Source organism: Callospermophilus lateralis, chromosome 7 (assembly GCF_048772815.1).
Source record: "Callospermophilus lateralis isolate mCalLat2 chromosome 7, mCalLat2.hap1, whole genome shotgun sequence".
NCBI lineage: Eukaryota > Metazoa > Chordata > Mammalia > Rodentia > Sciuridae > Callospermophilus > Callospermophilus lateralis.
This window is the reverse complement of record NC_135311.1, coordinates 94,159,194-94,186,531: the sequence shown is the minus strand read 5'-3', so window position 1 is coordinate 94,186,531 and position 27,338 is coordinate 94,159,194. Positions and strand designations below refer to the sequence as shown.

Genomic DNA, 27,338 nt, shown 5'->3' with positions numbered 1-27,338 from the left:
GTGCTGGGCTTAATTCTCAGCACCGCAAATAAATAAGTAAAATAAAGATCCACTGATAACTAAAATAGTTAAAATAAACACAATGGAATATTACTCAGCCTTAAAGAAGAATTAAATTATGGCATTTGCTGGTGAATGGATAGAGCTGGAGAACATCATGCTAAGCAAAACAAGCCAGTCCCCCCAGTTCAAAGGCCAAATGTTTTCTTTGATATGCTGATGCTAATTCACAATATGGGGCGGGGGCGCTAGGGAAGAATAGAGTTATTTTAGATTAGGTAGAGGGGAATGCAGTGAGGGGAAGGGATAGGGGGATAGGAAGGATAGAGAATGAAACAGACATTATTACCTCAAGTACATATATGACTGATGACCGATATGATTCTACAACATGTACAATCAGAAAAATGAGAAATTCTACCCCATTTATGTATGATATATCAAAGTGCACAAATGAATTCCTACTATCATGTATAACTAATTAAAACAAATTAAAAAAAACACATAGGATGAATGAGGAGGGAGTTTCTGTTCCTCTGTCACCACTGAGAACTCCCATAAACCCTACTAGTTCCTCTGTTTAAACACACTAGTTACTGTTTTTAGCACTGAGAGTGACACAAATATTTAAGATGCAGTTCTTGACTCTTAGAAGGCATGTTAACTATTATAGATTTCCAATTAACCGAGTGTACAAGTGATTATTAAGTTAATGTTAGATATATTTTACTTTGTTTTCCATTCTGCTAAATCTCTTCTCTCCATTTTTCTTTTTCCTTTAAATCTTTATTAATTATCAAATTTATCTGGGCTTCAGAAACAGCCCAGAGTGCTTAGAGTGATTTGCCCCTAGGAGTACTTATTATTTATTTGTTAAACAGTTTGACCAGTATTGACTCTGGTGTAGTTGGTAATTGGCTGAATTGGAACGTCCAAAATGCATTTAGAGGAGAGAACAGTGCTGAGTATTGCAGCTGCAAGAATCTCTAAAAACAAAGTCTGCTACATAAATTATGTACTCTTTAAATGCTCTTCCATGTTCATTTCACAACTCATCATTGAGACTGCTTTAGAAATATGTTTATCAAATATTTAGCATATTTTAAAATGTTCCTTAATAACATCACTAATAAGTGGATACAATTATGTGTTTGTCTTCTACAAACACTTATAAATATCAGATAACCTCATTATAATTTATTAACACTACCTTTGAATCACTCCATTGAAAATGTTCCCTCAATGCTTTCATATTGTTTTGGTGCACAAGTATGGAAAGCAGCAGATTGTTTTCCATGATCATAGATTTTAAATATTTACTTGCTAGTGCTGCATAATTTATCACACTGGAGTTGGAAAGCAGTTTGTATGGTAGCTGATACTGTCAGTGTTATAGAATATAAGATCCCTCTGTGACTTGCATGTAAAGTTGTAAAAATGAAAGGTATTCTACTTCCTTTTTCTTTTAAAAAATATTTTCAGTTGTACATGGATAGGATACCTTTATCTTATTTATTTATTTTTATGTGGTGCTGAGGATTGAACCCATGCCTCACGTGTGCTAGGAAGTGCTCTACCACTGAGCTAAAACTCCAGCCCTCTACTCTGTTTTTCTAACCAGTTAAAATTTATTTTGCTATAAATCCATAGAAACCTAAAGCTTATGTTAGTCACACAACTTAATTTTGCATAATTATCACATAATTATTTTATGAATCCAAGCATTGTTTTTCATGGCCTGTTAATATAGTAAGTTAAAAAAAAAACTTATTCTTGTCATCCAATTATTTATGGAAGTTAGAAAAAGTCATCCAGATGGCTTGTTAGATGCATGTTCTCTCTCCTAAATAATCAAAAGAGTTCTGTCCGTCTATATATGGAACCACAAGCTATGTAAATAGGCAAGGAGAGGGTTACTTTGATTGCTCACTCTAACAAATGTTCTATTTGTTATTCTGTACTCTGATTGGTTATTTGATTGCCCCCAGAACATGGATGAAACATAAATAGCTCTAGTTAACCTAGAGCTGTTTTTTGAGAAAAGTAATGAAAATAAACAAATTCACATTTAAAAATGGAAAATAATGATTCAAGTTTAATCTAGAATTTTTCAATTCTGCATTTTGGAAGGTTTTCATTCCCATGTGGTTTCATAGTCCTGATGTACAGATTTTTTTTTTTTTTTTTACTTTGAGTTTCTACTATAATTTCCTAGGTATTTTAGGAGAATGTCTGGCAGTCGTTGCGCCAACAGAATCTGTAGTACTGCAAAACCATATAGAATTTTCTTTTTACTATGATTTAGTCATTTCCTCAACATCTTTAAAAGTGAGCCCTCTTCCAGACTGTTGTGTTTCAATCCTTAAAAAGAATGTAAAGATGGAAAGTGAGTGCGCACGTACCTGGGTATTTTACCTAACCTAGAGTCCTAACTATAGCCTGGCTTCAAGTACCCTTGCAACAGGTTAAGACAATAGTGGTATTTTTATCACAATGTGGCTTGGTTAGAGGTCTAAACTGCAGGACAGTGAGAATGAAGGGAGCCGTGCATACTGGGTCTTGTAGTTCTCGAGCCAAAAGCAAGCGTGGTGTTGCATGGCATGCTGGTAGTTGAAGTCCACTTGTTCAACAGGCATTTTTGACAGCTGTAGCAAAGTTTAGTCCATCAGACACTGCTTATAGAAGCCTTCTCTGGGCTTTGCCCTCGTGGCAAGAGTGATCAGCGGTTGCTACGGGAGGCAAACCGGTGGGAAGGCGGGACGTAGGAGGCCAGCCGAGCGCAGGCCAGCGCTCCTCGGCGCTCTTCGCTAGGCTTTGCCCCGGAAGTGGCTGATCTGCAGGCTCGCGGCAGAGGCTGTTCCTCTTACTACGGTGGCCGCGTGGCCGCGGAGCTGAGGCTGCGGCGTCGAGTTTGGAACCTCTGCGTGCGGCTGCTTTTGTGGCGGCCGTTGCTAGAGGTGGAGCGTTTCCTGGGTTGGTGGCTCCTGCACATTTGTACAGTTCTCGGGTCCTTCTCTTTCGGTGAGGGGTCGGCTTGAGGCGAGGGGAGTCGAGAAGGTCGGGAATTAGCGTCTGTAACTCCCGAATGGCAGGGTTTTCTGGGGGGCCCTGCCCCCCGTGGAGACCCTCTGACCAACAGTTGGGTTCTCCGAGGCGTTGGCGCCTCCCTCCTCTCTGCTTTCCAGTGTCATTTGTCTTCTGACTCCTCCTTGCCCTGTCTTGGGCTCTAAAGATAACAAACCGTAAGCCTTCCTGTGGGCAGCTCTCTTTCATTGCGGTTTTTTATTAGGTATTCCAGGCATGACCTTGTGCCCTGAGCTGTCTCATCTGTTTGGCCCCTTCCCAGTGCCCATTTCTCTCTGGGGAAAACAAAAACAAAAACAAATATACACACAAAAAACTAAATTCTTAAGATCTCATTTTCTCATTCCTATTCCCTGTCCCCTCTTGTGGTCTTTGTCACTGTTTCAAACTGTAACACCTTACCTTGGGAATACTGATGCCTTTCTATCTGAATATTAACGTTCACTAATTTTATTTGATTTTCGCTTTTGAGATTGAAGGTTCAGGATACATTCTTAACATATGATGACCCTGAGTTACAACGGCCAATTCTGACTTTGCTTATTGAATTTATTTTTATTATAGCTTCTTTGGCTTACATTTTCATTTTGTATTATTTTCCTGTATGTGGTCCGCTACTACCTTAGACTTGAGGAGAATACCTTGTCCTACAGCTTTTTATGTTTAAATGACTTAGATGGGAATTTTCTTTTGTTTTCCGTACTGTATGTCCCAATGGATTTTTTTTTTTTTTTTTGCAGTGATTTTGTGTCAGTTGATAGCACATAGATGCACAAGGGAGTGGTCTTTACTTCTTGCTTGTGATTTATAATTAGATTATGAATCATTGAAAGTACTTAGAGGAACTGGAAAGGCTTTAAAGGAAAAATCTGTGTCTTTTCTAAGTTTCAAAGTAATAAAGCTTTTTCCTTAACAGTGAAGGGGTTCTAATTAGTCAGGTAATCTGATGCTGTATTGAATTGCTGATCAATTCACTTGCTATAAAATTTTGAGAACTGTTTAAAGTTAAAAAGCAGAAAACATAGGAAGTTGTATAATTAGTAAGTTTTAAAGCTATTTACTTGGTGCTCTTTTTTTCTGTGAAATGGGATGTACATATGTTGAAAAAGGTGTTTGTGATAATTATGAAGTATTTCTAGATTTGGTAAAGGGCTTTGAATACTATTCACTAGTGTTTTGTAGACAAATTTTTTTTCCCTTGCTTTCTGAGACTAATGCAACTCAAATGAGTTTGCCACTTCTAACTCAAAAGAGTTTGCAACTACTGTTCTTATTATTGCATTATATATTATAGTAAGTTATCATCCTTCTTTAACAATACAATCTATACCTGTCCATAAAATTAACATTAATACTTGTATTATCAAATTGGGATTATTCCTAATTAATCTGAAATGGTTTCAGCCATGCTTAAAATTTGGGGCTAAATGTATATTTCAGAATTAATTAACTCATGGAACTCTTTAATGGAAAAACCTAAGAAGCTAGACATTATTCAAATTTAAAAATATTTTCCTGATATTCCTGAGTTTCAAATTGATACTTTTCTGAGATTTTGTTTAATAGTCATTGAATACTTCTTACTCTTTAATACAATCATCAGAACATTCACTGATAAGTGTTCTCTTGTCCTTATCTATACAGATGCTTTTTTTTTTTTTTTTTTTTTTTGCAGGGGATGGCGGTGTACCAGAGATTGAACTCAGGGGCACTTGACCACTGAGCCACATCCCCAGCCCTATTTTGTATTTTATTTAGAGACAGGGTCTCACTGAGTTGCTTAGAACCTTGATTTTGCTGAAGCTGGCTTTGAACTCTCCATCCCTCCATCCCCATGGGGATTACAGGTGTGTGCCACCTGCCTGGCATCTGTACCAAATGCTTTTGAAGCATTATCTTCATTAATTGTAACAGTTCAGTGAGCCTCTGATTATTATTTACATTTAGCAAATGAACAAACTGAAGCTCAAAGAGTGTATGTCTTTCAGTCCAGTTTTTTTTTTTTAATTTTTATTTTTTATTCTTCCCTCTGTACTACAGTTGCAAAGATTTGTTCTGCATCCTGGAATGTATAAAGATCTTGCTTTGTAGCTTTATTGTATCAGTTACTCTGCTAGGTGCAGGTGATGGAGCAGTGAACAAAAGAGACAAACAGAAGCTCCTGCTCTTGGGGAGTTTATAGTCTAGAAGAATATATGAAGTGTAAACTTTGCCTAAGGAAGCAGAAAGTATAGGTAATAATTGTTAGATTTTATGCATTTTCGAATGTTAAAGTTGAAAAGAGAGGTTGACTAGGCAAGGTTTTATGAAGATGAAATTTAATCTGGAATTTTAATAGTGGGTAGAGATTTTATAGGTAGGAATAGGGAGGAGAGTAATTCCAGATAGAAGCATAAAATGAACAAAAATTCCTAAGGCTAAGCTTTAGGGAGAGCAATTAGAGAGAGGGGTAAATAGAGAGCTACTTTGTGTCTTCAGTTTTCTTGCATGTAGTAAGTGCACAATGTTGGTTGAATTTGGAAAAAAAAAAGTTTAAACAAATGAAGTCACAGTAACAGCTCAGATGAGAAGTAATGAGGGGTTAGATTTAGAGTGACTTTATTGAAAATGGAATAAAGAAATATATTGGTGAAAGAACCTATAGGTTTGTTAATTATTGATTTTTGAGAGTGGGATAGTAGCCAAGGAAGAAGAAAGGCTAGATTACCAGTTTGAAATGAGTGAGCCCCCCAGGTGAATTGTGAATCATGAGATTAAAAAAAAATTCCAAAAAGCATCATTATTTTATGATTCAGTAAGAGAAAAGAAATATTATTATTTAAACAGATTAAGAGTATTAATAGTAAGATGAATTTTAATTTCAGAGTTAAATATAAAATTCTGTGATGGAGGCTTGATGTCATAAGGTATCCTTACAATGAGTGATGTATTCTCTGACACACATTCAATCATTTAGCATTTATTTATAATTGGGTACTTTTCTAGGCCACAGTGATGTAGTAGTGAGTAAATATAGTCACTACCTTTGTAGAATTTACTGTAACAGAGGAAGCAGATGTAAATGAGGTAGATTTAACTTTACAATTATGTTAAGTGATATGAAAAAGTATTTGATATTATTTATTCAGAGGAAGAACTGATTATCAAGGGGAGAAGACTGAGAGACCAGTTAGGAGATTGCTGGAGTAGCCCACTGAGAGATGGTATTAATCTAGAGAAGGTGGAGGTAAATTGTAAAAGATAATTAGTTAGAAGTGAATGGATTTCAGAGATGTTGGGGAGGTAGAACTGGGAATTACATTAGATATGAAAGTTGAAAAGACAAAATGTCATTGGCTACACCTAGATTTTTGATTTATTTAACTGGATGGATTGTGATGAAATTCACTGAGAAACAGAACATTGAAAGAGGATCAGGTTTAGGGGGACATGCTTTGTTTATTAAAATTATTTTATTGTGGCAGTAGTGTTCAAGGTTAATTCTTAGTTATTTTTTCCTTTTGTGTCATTGTTTAGTATATTTGAATAATGGTAAATTTATAGTAAGTTTTTTTTTGTTTGTTTGTTTTGCATTGTTTCTCCTAGAATGAGGGAGAATGAAGTTCTAGATGAAAGCATCTGGAAAAATGTTGCTGTCTATTTTGAACCTATGTTCAAAAAGTCTCATCTGTTGTTCTAAAGGTCAACTTAACTTTCACCTTACTTTTTTCCTCCAACTTTTTTTCTTTTGAAAGTTTCAAACACGGAGCAGCCATTGAAGGGGAAGGAAACTGCTGGTGTATGTGTGTGTGTGTGTGTGTGTGTGTGTGTGTGTGTGTGTGTATGCACGCGAGAGTGGGTATGTGGACAAGGAGGTGGGGGCAGCCGAGTTGAGTCCCAACGCCTTGGACTCCATTTGCTATTCTTTTCTTTCTCCCCAACATCTATCTGGTGGTAGTGGGCGTTTAAATTTGTGTGTTTTTTTTTTTCATTCATTCATTTCCAAATCTTTTAAAAATTTTAGGGTTGGGGGTAGTGGGACAAGCAGGAAAGGGGAAAGGAAGAGAGTAGGAGCAGAAGAGCAGGAGGAGGACATGGAGATGAAGAAGAGGATTAACATGGAGTTAAGGAACTGAGCCTTGGAGGAGGTGACAGAATTAGTTCTTGATAATTGCCTGTGTGTCAGTGGGGAAATTGAAGGCCTGAATAACACTTAAAGAACTAGAGTTTCTGAGTATGGCTAATGTGGAATTAAGTTCATTGGCCCAACTTCCCAGCTTAAACAAACTTCAGAAGTTGGAACTTAGTGACAATATAATTTCTGGAGGCTAGGAAGTCCTGGCAGAAAAATTTTCAAATCTTATCTACCTCAATCTGAATGGAAACAAAAATCAAAGATCTCAGTATGGTAAAAGCTCTGCAAAATCTTAAAAATTTGAAAAATCTTGACATGTTTAATTATGAGATCACAAATCTGGAAGATTACAGAGAAACTTTTCTTGAATTGCTGCAACAAATCACATATTTAGATGGATTTGATCAGGAAGATAATGAAGCACCTGACTCCGAAGAGGAGGAGGATGAGGATGGAGATGAAGGTGATGGAGATGAAGAGGAAGATGAAGCTGGTCCACCTGAAGGAAATGAGGAAGAGGAGGAAGATGATGAGGAGGATGAGGAGGAAGATGAAGCAGGATCAGAATTGGGAGAGGGAGAAGAAGAAGTGGGCCTTTCTTACTGATGAAAGAAGAAATTCAGGATGAAGAAGAAGATGATGATTATGTAGATGAAGGGGAAGAGGAGGAGGAAGAGGAAGAAGATGGTCTCTGGGGGGAGAAGACGAAATGAGATGCTGAAGATGGTGGAGAGGAAGAAGATGACTAGATCATTCTAAGACCAGATTCCCCAGCATTCTTGGGTGTGCAATAGAGTGATCACATCTTTGTTTTTTCATGTACAATAGCTATCCCTACAGAAGATAATGTGTTCCTTTTTATAGAAAAGTGTGGTTTTACTATTTTTGCCTTATCATTCCAGTTAGGATTTACTAGTCTGTTAATGATCATATTGTATGTAGAGAAAAAATTTCATTGACACTTCCCCCATTAAGACATTCTCTAGCAATTATATTTAGAAGCTTAATTTTCTAATTCAAGTTCAAGTTCATTGTATTAGTAATTTTTAGTCCGTAATTAAAACATGATTGCTTTTACACAGGTGAAGTTTGGTGCATTTCATTCATAAGATTTTAAAGTTATTTATAAATTAACTGAAATTACAGTCATCTATAATATGAAATAACAGTAGTCTCTTGAATAAGTTGATTTTATTACTTTTTTTTTTTTAAAGAGATGCTCCAGGATCTTTATTTTGAAGGCATTGGCTTTTTTTTTAAGTAGCTAAGGATATTTGGATGTTTTTTTGGTCACATGAATTAAGTTGTAAAGTAGAAGCAGAATAATAAAGGTTCTATTCAGCAATATAGTTTGTGGATTTGAGGGAGGTTCTAGTCCGTAATATAATTCATGGATTTTGTGGTGATTGATAAGATTTTATTTTTGAAGGAAAAATTGCCTATACTAAGTGAGACACGCAGATGAGCCCTCTCTTTAGGCTGCAGATCATGACATGCCAATGGTTGTTTATTTTGTTTTGTTTTAGTTGTGCATTTTCTTATCAGTTTCTTCATGATCACCTTCCCTTCTTGTTGACTCTCCTCTCTCTATTCCAAAAGAAAGCTGGGAACTTCTGGATACCCAGAAAACCTTTAGTCTTATACCTCACCAGCTTTTCAGATCTCTCTGGGTTTTAACCAGAGTAGAAGAAACTGAGAATTTTCTGAGATACAAATATTGTTATTGATACAATTTTAGGCATCAAGCTCTGCTTATTGTAAATCTTTCTTGTCTGACAACATGTAAGACCATATAAGTAGGATGAAGAAAGTAAAGAAGCAGAGGAGGGTTTTTGAATAAGCATCAATGTTCATTGCCTGTTGATAATTAGACATTTAAGTCAGTTTTTAAGTTGGCATCCCAAATTATTTGGATACCAACCCTGTACAGTATTTATAATTTTCCTGAGTAGAACCTTTAGTTGTTCCTATAGTTTTAAAGCATTACCAGTTGTAGCATTTAATCGGAATATTGTAGGCAGTTGGAAAAATGTTTGGGATTAAATATTAAAATTAAGACTTATTTTCAAGTGAATGTTCATTAAAATAAAAGAATATTTGGGATAAGTATGAGTGTGTGCTTACTTACATGGTTACTATATAAAATATAATGAGTACCCAAGTACATCTCTGTTTTTGTCATGGAGGCTCCATGTTCAAGGTAATTGCTTTGTTCATCTTGACTACTTCTTTGTTTTGAATATTTGTAAGGTTTTAAAAAGTGTCAGTAAACTAATTGAAGCTATTCTTCTCTACTGGGACACATTTAAATTACTTAGTGCTGCTGCTGCTTGTTTTTTTTTAGTTTAAAATGTATGACTTGGCGTTTTAAAGGTTATTTGTGGAGAAACTAAAACAGTTGCACAACTGACTGAAAAAAACACTTGGAATAAATTTAGTAGGGGGGGTCAGAAAGTACAGAACATTAACATTTTTTCTCTTAATTTTTAGGAATTGATATGCCCTGCTTTAGTCTCTTAAGAATTCTCATTACTTACTATGTCCAGATTATCAAATACTTATTTTTAAAATGAAATCTATATATTGACTTTCTTATCAATCATCTTATTGTGCAATCAAAATTAGAGTTCTTTGGTTTGAAAACAACACAGAGTGAACCTCCAGATAACTTTTAAGAACTTATTTAGCTTTGTGGGTGGTATTTTCATGCAAATAAGTAAGAGGAGGTTTTATATTTTGTAGAATTTTGGGGTCCTATTTTAATGCTCTTTGTATTGCACTATGTATATAGTGTGTTAAGTTCTTTAAGAATCTCTTCTTAAACTTTGAGGTTAATACTTTTGTGCAACTGTGTTTTTGAATAAAGCCATGACAGTGTTAAAAACAAATAAAAAATCAGTACTCATGATCATTCTTTTATTGTTTCTGACTGTTCCCTGTTTTTCCTGTGACTGCTGTAACTTAAAAGTTTTTGAAATGGAATTGCTTCAAATAAATTGAAGATTTGTTATTAAAAAAAAGAAAGTTTCAAACCCATAATAAAGTGTTTAAAACCATATGTACCAATAGATACTGAGTAATACAGTTAAGTGTCATTATTTTACTTGGGATTTGACAGTAAACTCACATCTGGTTAAATTCTATCTTACTTGGGATTTGACAGTAAACTCACATCTGGTTAAATTCTATGCATATGTAAATATAAATGTGCATTTGGGAAAAACACATGCTTTTGATTTTTCTTTGAAGTGTTTCATGTATGTAATTGTTGATATCTATTGAATCAATACAATCAGTTTAAATTTTACATTTCTTAGTGAAGTGACAGAATATAGTGTATAGAACAAAGATCATGGGCTTTGGAGTCAGCCTACTTGAATTCAAGATCTTTTGGTATATTCTAGCTGTATGACCTTACAGAAGCAATGTAGACTTTTCAAGATTTTGTTGTTTTATTTATAAGTTTAGGATAATAGTAGTACTTGCCTTATCCTTGTTGTGAGGATTAAATGATATATGTATATGGGTTAACAAAATTCTTGGTACAGAATTTAAATGATTAATATTGTTATTATCATAGTGATACTGGGTATGAAATCATCTGAACTTTTGTGACAATGTTTTAGTTTTAGGGCTCTGCATAAAATAAAGCTCAATTTGAGAAAAAGAATTTCTTGGTAGTTGTATTTATATTGGGGAAAATAATATATAAGATAGCTTTGTTTATTCACTGTTGTACATGCATCACCTCTCAGGAAATCCTAAGCAGAGATTATGTCTACCACTATGGTAGAAAACTGATGGTGGGCCCAGCGCAGGCCTATAATCCCAGTGACTTGGGAGGCTGAGGCGGGAGGCTGAGGCAGGAGGATTGTGAGTTCAAAGCCAGCCTTAGCAACTCAGTAAAATACAAAATAGAGCTTGGGGATGTGACTCAGTCGTGAGTGCCCCTGAGTTCAATCCCTGGTACCAAAAAAAAAGAAAAGAAAAAAAAAAAAACTGGTGGTGGATGGGTTTGCAATTACTCATTATTTGTTAGAATGATTATCTTTATTTTTAGCCATACCTTTTTTTGAATGTTATACTCCTTTCAGCCCTTCTGGGTAGAGTGAAGAAGTGGTTAGGCTCTATAAAGTCTGATCTACTGTTCTAAAGGTCTACTTAACTTTCACCTTTTTTCCTCCAATTTTTTTCTTTTGAAAGTTTCAAACCCATAAATATGTACACAAATATATGTACTTTATATCCTTCACCAAATTCATTAGCTTCATTTGGGCTTGTGCTTGCTGTTGCACAAGTGCTGTCTGTATTTAAATGTACCCTATACTTTTTTTCTCACTGAACTGTTTGAAAGTAAGGTGGAGACATAGTGGCACTTCACCCCTAACTACTTCATCATGTTTCTTCTAAGAACTGGGACATTCTCCTACATCAGTAACTCCTTTAGCATACCCAAATAATTTAACCTTCATATGAAAATATTATCTAATGTAAAGTACATGTTAACAATTAGATTTTTTTAAATATCCCAATAGTGCATTTAAAATATACTGAATTCAGTCAGAGATCATGAATTATATTTGATTGCCATGTCTCTGTTTTATTTAGAGTATTCTCCATCTTCTCCCTCCCCCCTTCCTCCCTTCTTTCCTTCTTCCCTTCCTTTTCTTTAAAGACATTATCATTGGTGAGGCACAGTGACACATGCCTTTGTCCTAGCTACTTGGAGGCTGAAGCAGGAGAGGTTATAAGTTTGAGACCAGCTTGGGTAAATTAGCTGCACCCTGTCTCAAAATATAAAAATTTTAAAAAAAGGGTTGGGGATGTAGCCCAGTGGTAGAATGGTCCTGGATTTAATCCCCAATACAACCCCCCACCCACATGCACAAAGAAAATAAGAGTCTAGACGAATTGTTTTCTAGACTGCTTCACAAAATTGATATGTCTGTTTCTTCACAATTAGTTTTAGGTTAATAGTTTTCCCTCTCTTACCTAGGTAATGTTACAAACTTTTCATTTCATCATGACATAGTTTGTTCCATCATTGATGATGTTAACATCCATCAGTTAGTTTAGCCTGATTTCTGTATTCTAAAAATATCATTTGTTTCCCTTTTTTTAAAGAGAGAGAGAGAGAAGAGAGAGAATTTTTAAAATTTTTTCAGTTTTCTGCAGACACAACATCTTTATTTTATTTTTATGTGGTGCTGAGGATCGAACCCAGCGCCCCGCGCATGCCAGGCGAGCACATTACCGCTTGAGTCACATCCCCTGTTTCTCCTTTTTGTTTTTAATAATCAGTCAGTGGGGATGATATTTTGAGATCATGTGGGTATTGTTTTCCAGAGTTGTTGTTGTTGTTGTTTTTTAACCTAGTGGTTTTAGCCATTGATAATTCTTGCTTGGATCAGTCATTGCATTGGTACTTGCCAAATGGTGATTTCCCAAGTTTGGTCAATTGCAGTCCCTTCAGACTGGTTTCTATGGCTTTTGGATGTGTCCAAATTTATATGTAAACATTTTTTTCCCTCTTTTGTACCCTATGATGTTCCAGGCTCTTCTATATGTTACCTACTTGAGATCTGGAATTATCCCTTTTATGATGGAGTCTGAGTTCATTTTAGTGCAAAATGATGCTTAGGACCCAAGATCTGGGCATTGAATATGCTCATTGCTATGGGGTGTCATTGCTTTTCAACCCTTTAAATGGACAGACACACAAAAATTCAGCACTAATTCATATCGGTATCTCCTTTTTCTCACAGGAAGAACTTGGATTCTCAATAATATCAATGTATGTAAGCACTTAATTTATCCTATAATCACATAAAATAGTTTTGTAATTACTAGATCATTACTCCCTTCAACAACAAACCCACCAAGTAAAGATTTCTTTGCCCTTAGAATTTTTTGTCCTTGGAATATATCCCTCTAAAGGTATATATAGTAGGTGCTCAAAATTAATTGAATTATTTTTTTCTGTATGATTATGTTATCAATTTAAAATGTAGTTAAGTTTTTACTAAACTACTCTTAAACTTTGTAAAATCAGTTGTTTGTAAAAGTACTAAAGTAAACATACAATTTAAAATTGTATAATAATGTATAGTTACAGAAACTCTAGAATATTTATATCATCTGAAGAATTTGCAACTTTAACCTTCATAAAGATTTAAACTTGTGGCTCCATTTTCCAGTTGATATATTATTTAAAATTAGGAATGACAAGAGACCTCAAACAATTGGATTTGTAAGCCCAAACAATTGTGTTTGTGAACATTTTAAACAATGGTCTTTTATTGACTGATGATACAATTCAGCACTAATCTTTAACAATAGACATAATTGTTGAGAATACTTCAACTTATTCCTAACTAATCTGTCTAGTGTTTTCCTGTATTTATTTTCAGAATAAAAAGATTTGTTATTAGCATGTCCTGGTTCCTTGTATTGAAGAAAGCCATTTGTGATTATTTACCCTGTGATATTGCCCTGTGATTCGTCTGTGAATATTCTCATTGGATGGTGGAATATTTCTCTTTTGTATTACTTTGTATCTCTATTGTGAGATATAACCACATTCAGCTATGTTATGGTAGTTATGAACATCTTGCTTATTAGAATGGAAGGTTAATGAGGTTAGGAAGCAAGTTTTGTCTCCCTTAGTGATCATTTTATCTCCCTTAGTACCTTGTAGAAGTAGCTACTCAAATATTTGACAAATAAATGTGGTATTTTATGTTTAAATGTGATGAAGTGTTATTAGCTTCAATAACATGGATGTACCTTTGTCTTGGCAAGAGTAACTAATGGAGTGGATTTGGGAAAGATCATAATCATGTTTACTTGTTACCAACTTCTAAATCAGTGTCTTAAACTGAATTCCCCATCTTAACTTTAGTCTTCTCTATCTGCATTCCCTGTTTTTGAGGATGGAACCATTGTCCTCCTAGACCTCAGACATGAAATCTCAGAGTCACTTTAGTCTCTTTTCTTGTGTGTGAGCATATGCATTCATATAGTTGTGTGACATTGCTAGTTCTACCATTTCAGTGTGTTACCTGTATGTCCCCTTATGGTACCCTGACTGAGTCCTTATTACCCTCTTTTTATAGTCTTCTGGCTAACTGAAGGAATTGAGGATTTTTGATATGGAAAAGAGAAGACTGGAAAGCAGAGGTATTAGGAAGTATGTTTTAAAATATCAGCTGGGCTGTCAAATGGAATAAGGATTAATTTCTGAGGACATAAGCAGACTACTTGGTGGAATGTATAGGGAGAATTTTAGTTCCATGTAACATCTTTCTAGCAAATGTAGTTGTTTAAAATTAGTAGGTATCAGATAGTTAATGTGAAAACTATAGAACAGTTTTATCAGTAGAGAATAAACAGTTTAAAACATTATCAGGCTTTTACATTTAAAACTGCATATTCAGTTTAGTACAGTACTCATTAGGTAGTGAGCTCCTCCTTATTCTAGAAGTGTTTAGTCATAGTCTGAGGTACTACTGTTGGTGAGGATGCTGCAAAGGTCTCATTACTATGTGTTAACTATGGGTAGTGATAGTGAATCTGAACCAGAGAACAAATCAGATTTCTTGGGCTGAGAGTGATTTTTTTTCAATCTTAATTTACCCACTTTACTACTCCTCTCAATCTAAGCTCTGATAGATTGAAGTGTATTATATGGGACTGATGGTCAAGAACTACTGTCAATACTAGCTATTAGATGCTTTATAAGTTTCCTTTCAGAGATTCTGACGTTCTTCATCTGTTAATTATATTTTATTGATTAAGTGGTTTGATCTCCTGTGTTACATCTTATCTTTAGACTGCATATTTAACAGCTTGAAAAGTTGCATTTTAAAGTGTGAAGGCTCCAAATATTCATAGATACCTAGAAATCATCAGAAGTTACTAATATCCTGACATAATTAATATTTATTTACCAAATGATAGTAAATATTATGTTCTTCTTAGAGATAAGATAAAGAAAGCTTAAGACAATATTGTCTGTGGACAGTTTAGATATCATTAATAATTCTTATTGCCATCTTCAAGTAAATGGTTGAGGTCATTTCAACTCCTTATATTTCATTTAGATTGGTTATGGTGATGACTGTGTGCAGCCTGTGAACATGGAACATGCAACACAGCACAGGTCCAGGTTGTTTGCTACAAGTCAAGTGTGATGGTAAGTGTGTGTCTGATCAGTACTTAAATTTTACATTTTATTTAGGTCATCTTTATAAAGTAACTGTGCATCGATATAATATTTTTAACTGGTGGATATGATCCTGAGATGCCCTAAGAATGTTTATAAGATGTATCCTTGGGACTATCTTATTATTCTCTTTGCTCTCAGCCCTTTGTTCTTCTTTTTAAAACCCTTTTTCTGAACTTGCATGTTTTGCCTTTATTGTGTTGTTGTTGTTCTTCTGAATCTTTTGTCTTCATCTTTTACTGCCACCTGTTTCCTCTTAGCTCTAAAAAGAGACAGTCCACATAATTATTACCATTGCTTTCTCATTCTCATATTTGTGTCCCTTCTCCACTGCTTTTTTTTTTTTTGCTATGTATGCTGGGTCTTTAGGAGTCTTTTCAGGTGGATTTAACAAACTGAACATTTTTTAGAGTATGAGTTTAGTGCATGGAGATAAAGGGGAATAGAAGTGGGGACAGTATTCATGTTCCTATAAGTAACAAACTGAGATGGAGAGAAGAAATTAGAGCAAAGACGACAGCTGATAAGCAATTGATACTTGTTGCTAAAAAATAAAAACAGGTAGAAAAGGTTATAGTAGATGAAAAACTTAGAGCAGACCTCACATTTCATTTTATTTGATGGTATAGCTAAAAGCATATCATCAACAATTCAAAATTATATCTATAGTTCATCTTACTACAGAATACTATTTGAGGAAGATGACTGGCATACACAGATACTGGAAGTTTGCAGTGCTTTTTTTTTTTTTTTTTCTTGGTGGTGCTGGGGATTGAACCCATGCGAGGCAGGCACTCTGCCAACTGAGCTATATTCACAGTTCCCTCCTCCTGCAGCATTTTTATCCATGGCACAATGTGACGAAGATGCTTTCTGCTTAATCACTCTGTAAGGTTCTGCCAGGAGCGGTGGCTTTAAATCCCCAGTGAATAAAATATTCTATCTGTTGCCACATGGGAGAGGCTGATTATCTTCATCTGCCATGAAAGGACACTAATTTGTCCTTTCATTGATTTACATTTATTAGTTTTTTTAATTTTGTATTTAAAAAAATTATATATGATAGCAGAATGCATTACAATTCTTATTACACAAATACTGCACAATTTTTCATATTTCTGGTTGTATACAGAGTATATTCACACCAACTCATGTCTTCATACGTGTACTTTGGATAATAATGATCATCACATTCCACCATCATTTATAACCCCTTGTCCCCTTCCTTCCCCTTCTATCCCTCTTCCCTATCTAGAGTTCATCTATAGAGTTCGTCTATTCCTCCCATGCTCCCTCTTTCTATCCCACTATGAATCAGCCTCCTTATATCAAAGAAAACTTTCAGCATTTGGATTTTTGGGATTGGCTAACTTCACTTAGCATTATCTTCTCTAACTCCATCCATTTACCTGCAAATGCCATGATTTTAATTCTCTTTTATTGCTGAGTAATATTCCATTGTGTATATATGCCACATTTTTTTTATCCATTCATCTATTGAAGGGTGTCTAGGTTGGTTCCACAGTTTAGCTATAGTGAATTGTGCTGCTATAAACATTGATGTGGCTGTGTCCCTGTAGTACGCTGTTAAGTCCTTTGTGTATAGACTGAGGAGAGGGATAGCTGGGTCAAATGGTGGTTCCATTCCCATTTTTCCAAGAAATCTCCATACTGCTTTCTATATTGGCTGTGCCAATTTGCAGTCCCACCAGCAATGTATGAGTGTACCTTTTTCCCTACATCCCCGCTAACACTTATTGTTGATTGTATGCATCATACCTGCCATTCTAACTGGAGTGAGATGAAATCATAAGAGTGGTTTTGATTTGCATTTCTCTTATTGCTAGAGATGATGAATATTTTTTCATATATTTGTTGATTGATTGTGTATCATCTTCTGAGACGAGTCTGTTCAGATCCTTGGCCCATTATAGTGATTAGGTTATTATTATTATTTTTTTTTGTGTTTAGCTTTTTGAGTTCTGTATATACCCTAGTGATTAGTGCTGTCTGATGTGTGAGGGGTAAAGATTTTCTCCCAAGATGTAGGCTCTCTATTCACCTCACAGATTGTTTCTTTTGCTGAGAAGAAACTTTAGTTTGAGTCCATCCCATTTATTGATTCTTGATTTTAATTATTGCACCAAAGGAGTCTTATTAAGGAAGGTGGGGCCTAATCCCACATGAAGGAGATTAGGGCCTACTTTTTCTTCTGTTAATGCGGGGTCTCTAGTTTTATTCCCAAGTCCTTGATCCATTTTGAGTTGAGTTTTGTGCATGGTGAGAGAGAGGGGTTTAATCTCATTTTGTTGCATAAGGATTTTCAGTTTTCCCAGCACCATTTGTTGAAGAGGCTATCTTTCTCCAATGCATGTTCTTGGCACCTTTATCTAAAATAAGATAATTGTAATTTTTTGGGTTAGTCTCTGTGTCCTCTATTTCGGACCATTGGTCTACCAGTCTGTTTTGGTGCCAATACCATGCTGTTTTTGTTACTATTGCTCGGTAGTCTAGTTTAAGGTCTGGTATAGCGATGCTATCTGCTTCACTATTCCTGCTGAGGATTGCTTTAGCTATTCTGGGTCTCTTATTTTTCCAGATGAATTTCATAATGATTGCTTTTTCTATTTCTATGAGGAATGTCATTGGGATTTTGATTAGAATTGCATTAAATCCATATATTGTTTTTGGAAGTATGGTCATTTTGATAATATAAATTCTCCTTATCCAAGAGCAAGGTAGATCTTTCTATCTTCTAAGGTTTTCTTTGATTTCTTTCTTTAGGGTTCTGTAATTTTCATTATATAGATCTTTCACCTCTTTTATTGATTCCCAAGTATTTTATTTATTTTTTTTTTGAGGCTATTGAGAATGGGTAGTTTAACTCATTTCCCTTTCTGAGGATTTATCATTGATATACAGAAATACCTTTGATTGATGGGTGTTGATTTTATATCCTGCTACTTTGCTGAATTCATTTACTAGTTCTAGAAGTTTTCCAGTGGAACTTTTAGGGTCTTCTAGGTATAGTATCATATCATCAGCAAATAGTGCCAATTTGAGTTCTTCTTTTCCTATGTGTATCCCTTTAATTTCTTTTATCTATCTGATTGCTATGGCCAGTGTTTTAAGAACTATGTTAAATAGAAATGTTGAAAGGGGGCATCCCTGTCTTGTTCCAGTTTTTAGAGGGAATGCCTTCAATTTTTCTCCATTTAAAATGATTGCTTTAGCTATTCTGGCCTAGGACTTAGCATAGAGTGTCTTTATGATGTTGAGACATGTTCCTATTATCCCAAGTTTTTCTAGTGTTTTGAACATAAAGGGGTGCTGTATTTTTTCAAATACTTTTTCTGTGTCTATTGAGATGATCATATGATCATATACTTATGTGATCATATGATAAGTCAATAGACTTATCTTTAAGTCTATTGATGTGATGACTTACATTTATTGATTTTTGTATCTTGAACCAACCTTGCATCCCTGGGATGAATCCCACTTGATCATGGTGCATGATCTTTTTGATATGTTTTTGTATGCAATTTGCCAGCATTTACTGAGAATTTTTGCGTCTATGTTCATTAGAGATACTGGTCTGATGTTTTATTTTTTTTGATGTGTCTTTGCCTGGTTTTGGAATCAGGGTGATATTGGCCTCATAGAATGAGTTTGGAAGTGCTGCCTCTTTTTCTATTTCCTGAAATAAATTGGAGAGTATTGGTATTTGTTCTTCTTTAAAGGTCTTGTAGAACTCTACTGTGTATTCATCTGGACCTGGGCTTTTCTTGGTTGATAGACTTTTGATGGCATCAGCTATTTCATCACTTGAAATTGAGTTGTTTAAATTGTGATTATCATTCTAATTCAATTTGGGCAAATTATATGACTGTAGAAATTTGTTGATGCCTTTGATATTTTCTATTTTATTGGAGTACAGATTTTCAAAATAATTTCTAATTAACTTCTGCATTTCTGTAGTGTGGTTGTGATATTTGCTTTTTCATCATATAGGTTAGTGATTTGAGTTTTCTCTCTTCTCTTTGTTAGCTTGGCTAAGGGTTTGTCAATTTTATTTATTTTTTTTCAAAGAACCAACTTTTTGTTCTGTCAATATTTTCAATTGTTTCTTTTGATTCTATTTCATTGATTTTAGCTCTGATTTTAATTATTTCCTGTCTTCTGCTGCTTTTGGTATTGATTTGTTTTTATTTTTCTAGGACTTTGAGATGTAATGTTAAGTCTTTATTTGTTGACTTTTTCTTCTTTTAAGGAATGAATTCCATGCAATGAACTTTCCTCTTAGAACTGCCTTCATAGTGTCCCAGAGATTTTGATATGTTGTATCTGTGTTCTCCTTAACCTCTAAAAACTTTTTAATCTCCTCCTTGATGTCTTCTGTAACCCATTGTTCATTCAATAGCATATAATTTAGGCTCCAGCTATTGGAGTGGATTTTATTTCTTATTTTATCATTGATTCTAATTTAATTCCATTATGATCTGATAGAATGCAGGGTAGTATCTCTACTTTTTTATATTTTCTAAGAGTTACTTTGTGGCGTAGTATATGGTCTATGTGCTGCTGAGAACAAAGTATAGTCTCTCGTTGAAGGCTGGAATATTCTATATATGTCAGTTAAGTCTAAATTATTGATTGTATTATTGAGTTCAATAGTTTCTTTGGTGAGCTTTTGTTTGGAAGACCTATCTAGTGATGAAAGAGGTGTGTTAAAGTTACCCAAAAGTATTGTGTTGTGGTCTATTTGACTCTTGAACTTGAGAAGAGTTTGTTTGATGAACATAGCTGCTGCATTGTTTGGGGCATATATATTTGTAACTGTTAAGTCTTGTTGGTGTATGGTTCCCTTGAGCAGTATGTAGTGTCTTTATTTATCTTTTTTGATTGACTTTAGTTTGAAGTCTACTTTATCTGATATGAGGGTAGATGCTACCTGCTTGCTTTGCAGTCCATGTTAGTGGGTTGGATTTTTCCCAACCCTTCACCTTCAGTCTGTGGATGTCTTTTCCTATGAGATGAGTCTCTTGGAGGCAGCATATTGTTGTGTCTTTTTTTTTTTTAACCCAATCTGTTAGTCTATGTCTTTTGATTGGTGAGTTTAGGCCATTAACATTCAGGGTTATTACTGAGACATGATTTGTATTCCCCATCATTTTTGTTTATTTTTGGTATTTAAGATGACTTGGTTTCTCCTCTGATTAGAATTTCCTTTAGTGTAATCCCTCCCTCTGCTGATTTTCATCATTGTTTTTCATTTCCTCTTCTTGGAATATTTTGCTGAGGATGTTCTATAGTGCAGGCTTTTTAGTTGTAAGTTCTTGTAACTTTTGTTTTTCATGGAAGATTTTTATTTCATCATCAATTCTAAAGCTTAGTTTTGCTGGATATAAGATTATTGGTTGCATCTATTTTCTTTCAGAGCTTCCTATGTGTTGTTCCACAATCTCTTGGCTTTGAGGGTCTGGGTTGAATAATCTGCTGAGATACAAATTGGTCTCCTCCTATACGTGATCTGATTCTTCTCTCTTGCAGCTTTTAAGATTCTATCCTCATTCTGTATGCTAGGCGTTTTCATTATAATCTCCTTGGTGTAGATCTGTTGTAATTTTGTACATTTGGTGTCCTGTAAGCCTCTTGTATTTGGTTTTCCAATTCGTTCTTCATACTTGGGAAAATTTCTGATATTATCTCATTGAAGAGATTGCGCATTCCTTTGGTTTGAAACTCTGTGCCTTCCTCTATTCCAATAACTCTTAGATTTGATCTTTTGATGCTGTCCCATAATTCTTGGATGTTTTGTTCATGGTTTCTAACTATCTTCATTGTGTGTTCAACTTTATTTTCCGGATTGTAATACTTTGTCTTCATTATCTGACAGTTCTGTCTTCCAAGTGATCTAGTCTGTTGGTTATGCTTTCTATTGAATTGAGTTTTTTATTTGATTTATTGTATCCTTCACTTTAAGGATTTCTGATTTTTTTTCCAGAGTCTCTATCTCTTGAAGTAATCTTTTGCTACCTGTATTTGCTGTCTTATCTCATTGTTGGAGTGATCAATTTTTGCCTGTATTTGCTCATTTAGATCATTCTTTAATTCACAGATCATGTTAATTATGAACCTTCTGAAGTCCTTCTCTGACTTTTCATCAACTTTGTTTTCCATAGGTTCTGTTATTATAGTCTTCTGGTTTGTTTGGAGCATTTTCCTCCCTTGTTTTTTCATTTTGTCTATGTATCTTCCTTTCTTGCAGTGTGGATCTGAGATATTACGGTTTCCTTTCCTATATTCTTACAGTACCTGTGCAGATTGCCTGTACCTCACCTTGATATTGGGCTTCCAGACCCTGCTGGTGTCCCTCAGTGAATGCTACTGCATCATAGATCTGGGTCCTATGCAGTTTGTGAGTTGATTTGGGCCACAGTGCTTGACCTCTCACGTGGTAGTCTGCTGGTCTGAAGGGGCAGTCCTGTGCCAGCAGCTAGGCTCTGAAGGGTGTCTGCCCCCATCCAGGGGAGGGGTGGACTGGGCCTGCTGTGAGCCTGGGACCTGCATAGGCTGGTGTGGGTGAATCTAGGCTGCTGGGCTTGACCTCCTGTGGTTGTCTGCTGGTTGCAAGAGGCTGTCCTGTGCTGGAGGCTAGGCTCTGGTAGGTGTCCACCCACACTGGCCTGCCAGGGTGGACCTGGCCTATTGAGAGCCTGGATCCCTGGCAGGCCAGTGTGGGCAGTCTGGGCTCTCTGGTAGTCTCACTTATTAGTTTATAATTTGTCAACTCAAATGCGTAGTTGTGGTTAAAAAAATAACTTTGAAAAGAACATCTGGGTCTCAACTGATGATTTACACATCAAGTGTTGATATTTTGCTTTCCAAAAAAAACTCTGCTTAGTCATCATTCTGCTCCTGTACATCATTAGCAGTTAAGTATATGAATAAACCTTATCTTGGTTTTTAATTTGTTTACTGAGATAGAATTATAAGAGTTTTCTCCTCTTTAAAGAAAAAAAGAAACTTTTTTTTAAAAAAATTTTAAGTTGTAGATGGACACAAATGACTTTATTTATTTATTTTATGTGGTGCTGAGAATCGAATCCAGTGCCTCACACGTGCTAGGCAAGCACTTGAACACTGAGCCACAGCCACAGCCCCTAGTTTTCTTCTCTTTAATGTGATTATTCTGTAGTTAGAAAAGGACTTGAGAGAATTTAAACAATGAACAAAAATATGGAGATGGTAGGTGGTAAGATTTGTTGTAGTATGTATTAGTAAAGAACATCCACTTGAAAAAAGATTTAGTAAATCTCTAAAGAATAAAAAGTAAACCATAAACACCTCTAAAAAGTTATTTGGAAATTGTGGAAAATGTTACTTTGATACATCTCCAGACTGAGGTGCTGATGATACTACATAGAAAAAAAAAAAAAACCAGAAATTGTGGCATTATCAATTTGAACATTTGATTATGGCGACAGTCAAACCAGGTGTTTTGGGTACTAGAGGGATTGGGATATACTGGATAATGGCAAAGCAACACCTTATACTTTCTATTTGAGATGGTCTCACTAGGTTGCTCAGGCTGCTCTTGAATTCCTGGCTCTAGACTCCAGAGTAATTGGAACTACAGGTGTGTGCCACTGTGCCTGACTTTAGACAAATGAATACTAATTTACTTTTAATTTTTTTAAAAGCTAGGAAAGTTTTAAGGGATTTGTGGGTAAGGATAGTTTAGAATTTTGAGTTGAGACTGTTATCTTGAACTTTATTGTAATATCCTCATTTGTGTGTGTATTTTTTTTCTCATTTGCAGTTAAATTATAAATATTTGTTTTTCTTTCCTTGGCTTATCTCACACAAATATACAGAAAATGTTTCATAGACTGAATGGACTGAATTATTCATTTTTTTTAAAAATTTTTTATTTGTAGATAGATGTAATATCATCATTTTATTTATTCATATTTTTTTTGTTATTGTGTTGAGGATAGAACCCAAGCCTCATACATGCTCAGCAACGACTCTACCACTAAGCCACAACCTTATTCTATGAATAATTCATTCTATTTCCTTTTTCTAAATCTTGCCACATTTTAAAGGGAAACAAAAAATTGTGAGTCAACAAATGATATTTTCTAAGTGATTTTAATTAGCTAAAGCTGCCCTGGGGAATTAAATAAGGAATTTAAGTTTCCACTCAACTAAATAGCTGAATCTGATGTCTTTGAGAACTATAAAAATAGAGTTATCTTAAAAGGAAAAATAAAACAGTCTTATGGACTGTTCAGAAATTTTGTAATAGAATGCCTTAACTATAAATTTTTTAAAATATGTTTCTTTAGTTGTCAATGGACATATTTTATTTATTCATATGTGGTGTTGAGAATCAAACCCAGGGCCGCCCCCCACCAATCCTAGGCAAGCACTCTACCATTGAGTCACAACCCCAACCCCAACTGTAAATTGTTTAGTCGAGCAATTTGTTTATTTTGTTAAGTGGTCATTTATCATTTGGGGTATTAATTTATTCATTTGAGCAATTTATTTTTTATTTTTTTAATTGGTTGTTCAAAACATTACAAAGCTCTTGACATATCTTATTTCATACATTAGATTCAAGTGGATTATGAACTCCCATTTTTACCCCAAATACAGATTGCAGAATCACATCGGTTACACATCCACATTTTTACATAATGCCCTATTAGTCACTATTGTATTCTGCTACCTTTCCTATCCTCTACTATCTTCCCTCCCCTCCCCTCCCCTCCCATCTTCTCTCTCTACCCCATCTACTATAATTCATTTCCCTCCTTGTTTATTTTCCCCTTCCCCACACAACCTCTTACATGTAATTTTGTATAACATTGAGGGTCTCCCTCCATTTCCATGGAATTTCCCTTTTCTCTCCCTTTCCCTCCCACCTCATGTCTCTGTTTAATGTTAATCTTTTCTTCCTGCTCTTCCTCCCTGCTCTGTTCTTAGTTGCTCTCGTTATATCAAAGAAGACATTTGGTATTTATTTTATAGGGATTGGCTAGCTTCACTAAGCATAATCTGCTCTAGTGCCATCCATTTCCATGCAAATTCCATGATTTTGTCATTTTTTAGTGCTGCGTAATACTCCATGGTGTATAAATGCCATTTTTTTTTTTATCCATTCATCTATTGAAGGGCATCTGGGTTGGTTCCACAGTCTAGCAATTGTGAATTGTGCAGCTATGAACATCGATGTGGCAGTATCCCTGTAGTATGCTCTTTTAAGGTCTTCAGGGAATAGTCCGAGAAGGGTAATAGCTGGGTCAAATGGTGGTTCCATTCCCAGCTTTCCCAGGAATCTCCATACTGCTTTCCATATTGGCAGCACCAGTTTGCAGTCCCACCAGCAATGTACAAGAGTACCCTTTTCCCCACATCCTCGCCAGCACTTGTTGTTGTTTGACTTCCTAATGGCTGCCAATCTTACTGGAGTGAGATGGTATCTTAGGGTGGTTTTGATTTGCATTTCTCTGACTGCTAGAGATGGTGAGCATTTTTTCATGTACTTGTTGATTGATTGTCCTCCTCTGAGAAGTGTCTTTTCAGGTCCTTGGCCCATTTGTTGATTGGGTTATTTGTTATCTTATTGTTTAATTTTTTGAGTTCTTTGTATACTCTGGATATTAGGGCTCTATCTGAAGTGTGAGGAGTAAAAATTTGTTCCCAGGATGTAGGCTCGCTATTTACCTCTCTTATTGTTTCTCTTGCTGAGAAAAAACTTTTTAGTTTGAGTAAGTCCCATTTGTTGATTCTAGTTATTAACTCTTGTGCTATGAGTGTCCTATTAAGGAATTTGGAGCCTGACCCCACAATATGTAGATCGGAGCCAACTTTTTCTTCTATCAGATGCAGAGTCTCTGATTTGATATCAAGCTCCTTGATCCATTTTGAGTTAACTTTTGTGCATGGCGAGAGAAGGGGATTCAGTTTCATTTTGTTGCATATGGATTTCCAGTTTTCCCAGCTCCATTTGTTGAAGATGCTATCCTTCCTCCATTGCATGCTTTTAGCCCCTTTATCAAATATAAGATAGTTGTAGTTTTGTGGATTAGTCTCTGTGTCCTCTATTCTGTACCATTGGTCCACCTGCCTGTTTTGGTACCAGTACCATGCTGTTTTTGTTACTATTGCTCTGTTGTATAGTTTGAAATCTGGAATCGCTATGCCACCTGATTCACACTTCCTGCTTAGAGTTGCTTTTACTATTCTGGGTCTTTTTATTTTTCCATATGAATTTCATGATTGCTTTCTCTATTTCTACAAGAAATGCCGTTGGGATTTTGATTGGAATTGCATTAAACCTATAGAGAACTTTTGGTAATATCGCCATTTTGATGATGTTATTTCTGCCTATCTATGAACAGGGTCTATTTTTTCATCTTCTAAGATCTTCTTCTATTTCTCTCTTTAGGGTTCTGTAGTTTTCATAGTATAAGTCTTTCACTCTTTTGTTAGGTTGATTACCAAGTATTTTATTTTTTTTTGAGGATATTGTGAATGGAGTGGTTGTCCTCATTTCCATTTCAGAGGATTTGTCGCTGATATACAGGAATGCCTTTGATTTATGCGTGTTGATTTTATATCCTGCCACTTTGCTGAATTCATTTATTAGCTCTAATAGTTTCTTTGTAGACCCTTTTGGGTCTGCTAGGTATAAAATCATGTCATCTGTAAATAGTGATAATTTGAGTTCTTCTTTTCCTTTTTTTATGCCTTTAATTTCTTTCGTCTGTCTAATTGCTCTGGCCAGTGTTTCGAGAACTATGTTGAACAGAAGTGGTGAGAGAGGGCATCCCTGTCTTGTTTCAGATTTTAGAGGGAATGCCTTCAGTTTTTCTCTATTCAGAATGATGCTAGCCTGAGGCTTAGCATAGATAGCTTTTACAATGTTGAGGTAAGTTCCTGTTATCCCTAGTTTTTCTAATGTTTTGAACATGAAGGGATGCTGTACTTTGTCGAATGCTTTTTCTGTGTCTATCAATTTGATCATATGGTTCTTTAAGTCTATAGAGGTGGTGAATAACATTTATTGATTTCCGTATATTGAACCATCCTTGCATCCCAGGGATGAATCCTACTTGATCATTGTGCACAATTTTTTTGATGTGTTTTTGTATTCGATTTGCCAGAATTTTATTGAGGATTTTTGCATCTAGGTTCATTAGAGATATTGATCTGTAGTTTTCTTTCTTTGACATGTCTTTGTCTGGTTTCAGAATCAGCGTGATGTTGACCTCATAGAATGAATTTGGAAGAGCTCCCTCTTTTTCTATTTTCTGAAAAGTATTGGTATTAATTCTTCTTTAAAGGTTTTGTAAAACTCCGCTGTATACCCATCCGGTCCTGGGCTTTTGTTGGTTGTTAGTCTTTTGATTGCTTCTTCTATTTCATCCATTGATATTGGTCTGTTCAAATTGTGTGTATCCTCCTGACTCAGTCTGGGCAAATCATATGACTTAAGAAATTTATCGATGTCTTCACTATCTTCTATTTTATTGGAATATAGGTTTTCAAAATAATTCCTAATTATCTTCTGTATTTCTGTAGTATCTGTTGTGATGTTGCCTTTTTCATCCCGTATGTTAGTAATTTGAGTTCTCTCTCTTCTTTGTTAGCAAGGCTAAGGGTCCGTTAATCTTATTTATTTTTTCGAAGAACCAACTTTTAGTTTTGTCAATTTTTTCATTAGTTTCTTTTGTTTCAATTTCATTGATTTTCGCTCTGATTTTAATTATTTCTTGCCTTCTGCTACATTTGCTGTTGTTTTGCTCTTCTTTTTCTAGGGCTTTGAAATGAAGTGTGAGCTCATTTATTGGTTGGTTTTTGCTTTTTTGAGGAATGACCTCCAGGTGATGAATTTCCATC

General features: G+C 35.2%; 1 protein-coding gene and 1 pseudogene across 6 annotated transcripts in view; both read left to right on the top strand.

Moving 5' to 3' along the window:
• The first annotated feature begins 2,882 nt into the window (after positions 1-2,882).
• Positions 2,883-27,338, top strand: part of Atg4c (autophagy related 4C cysteine peptidase) — a 114,063-nt gene continuing 89,607 nt past the window's right edge. For 3 of the 6 annotated variants that reach the window (XM_076862333.1, XM_076862336.1, XM_076862331.1), the window contains exons 1-2: positions 2,883-3,021; positions 15,301-15,392. The gene's annotated coding sequence lies outside the window, so the exon portion shown is untranslated. The remainder of the gene's footprint in view (positions 3,022-15,300; positions 15,393-27,338) is intronic. The other 3 variants (XM_076862332.1, XM_076862335.1, XM_076862334.1) reach the window with 3 other exon arrangements.
• On the top strand, positions 7,140-7,947 carry LOC143403981 (acidic leucine-rich nuclear phosphoprotein 32 family member E pseudogene; annotated as a pseudogene).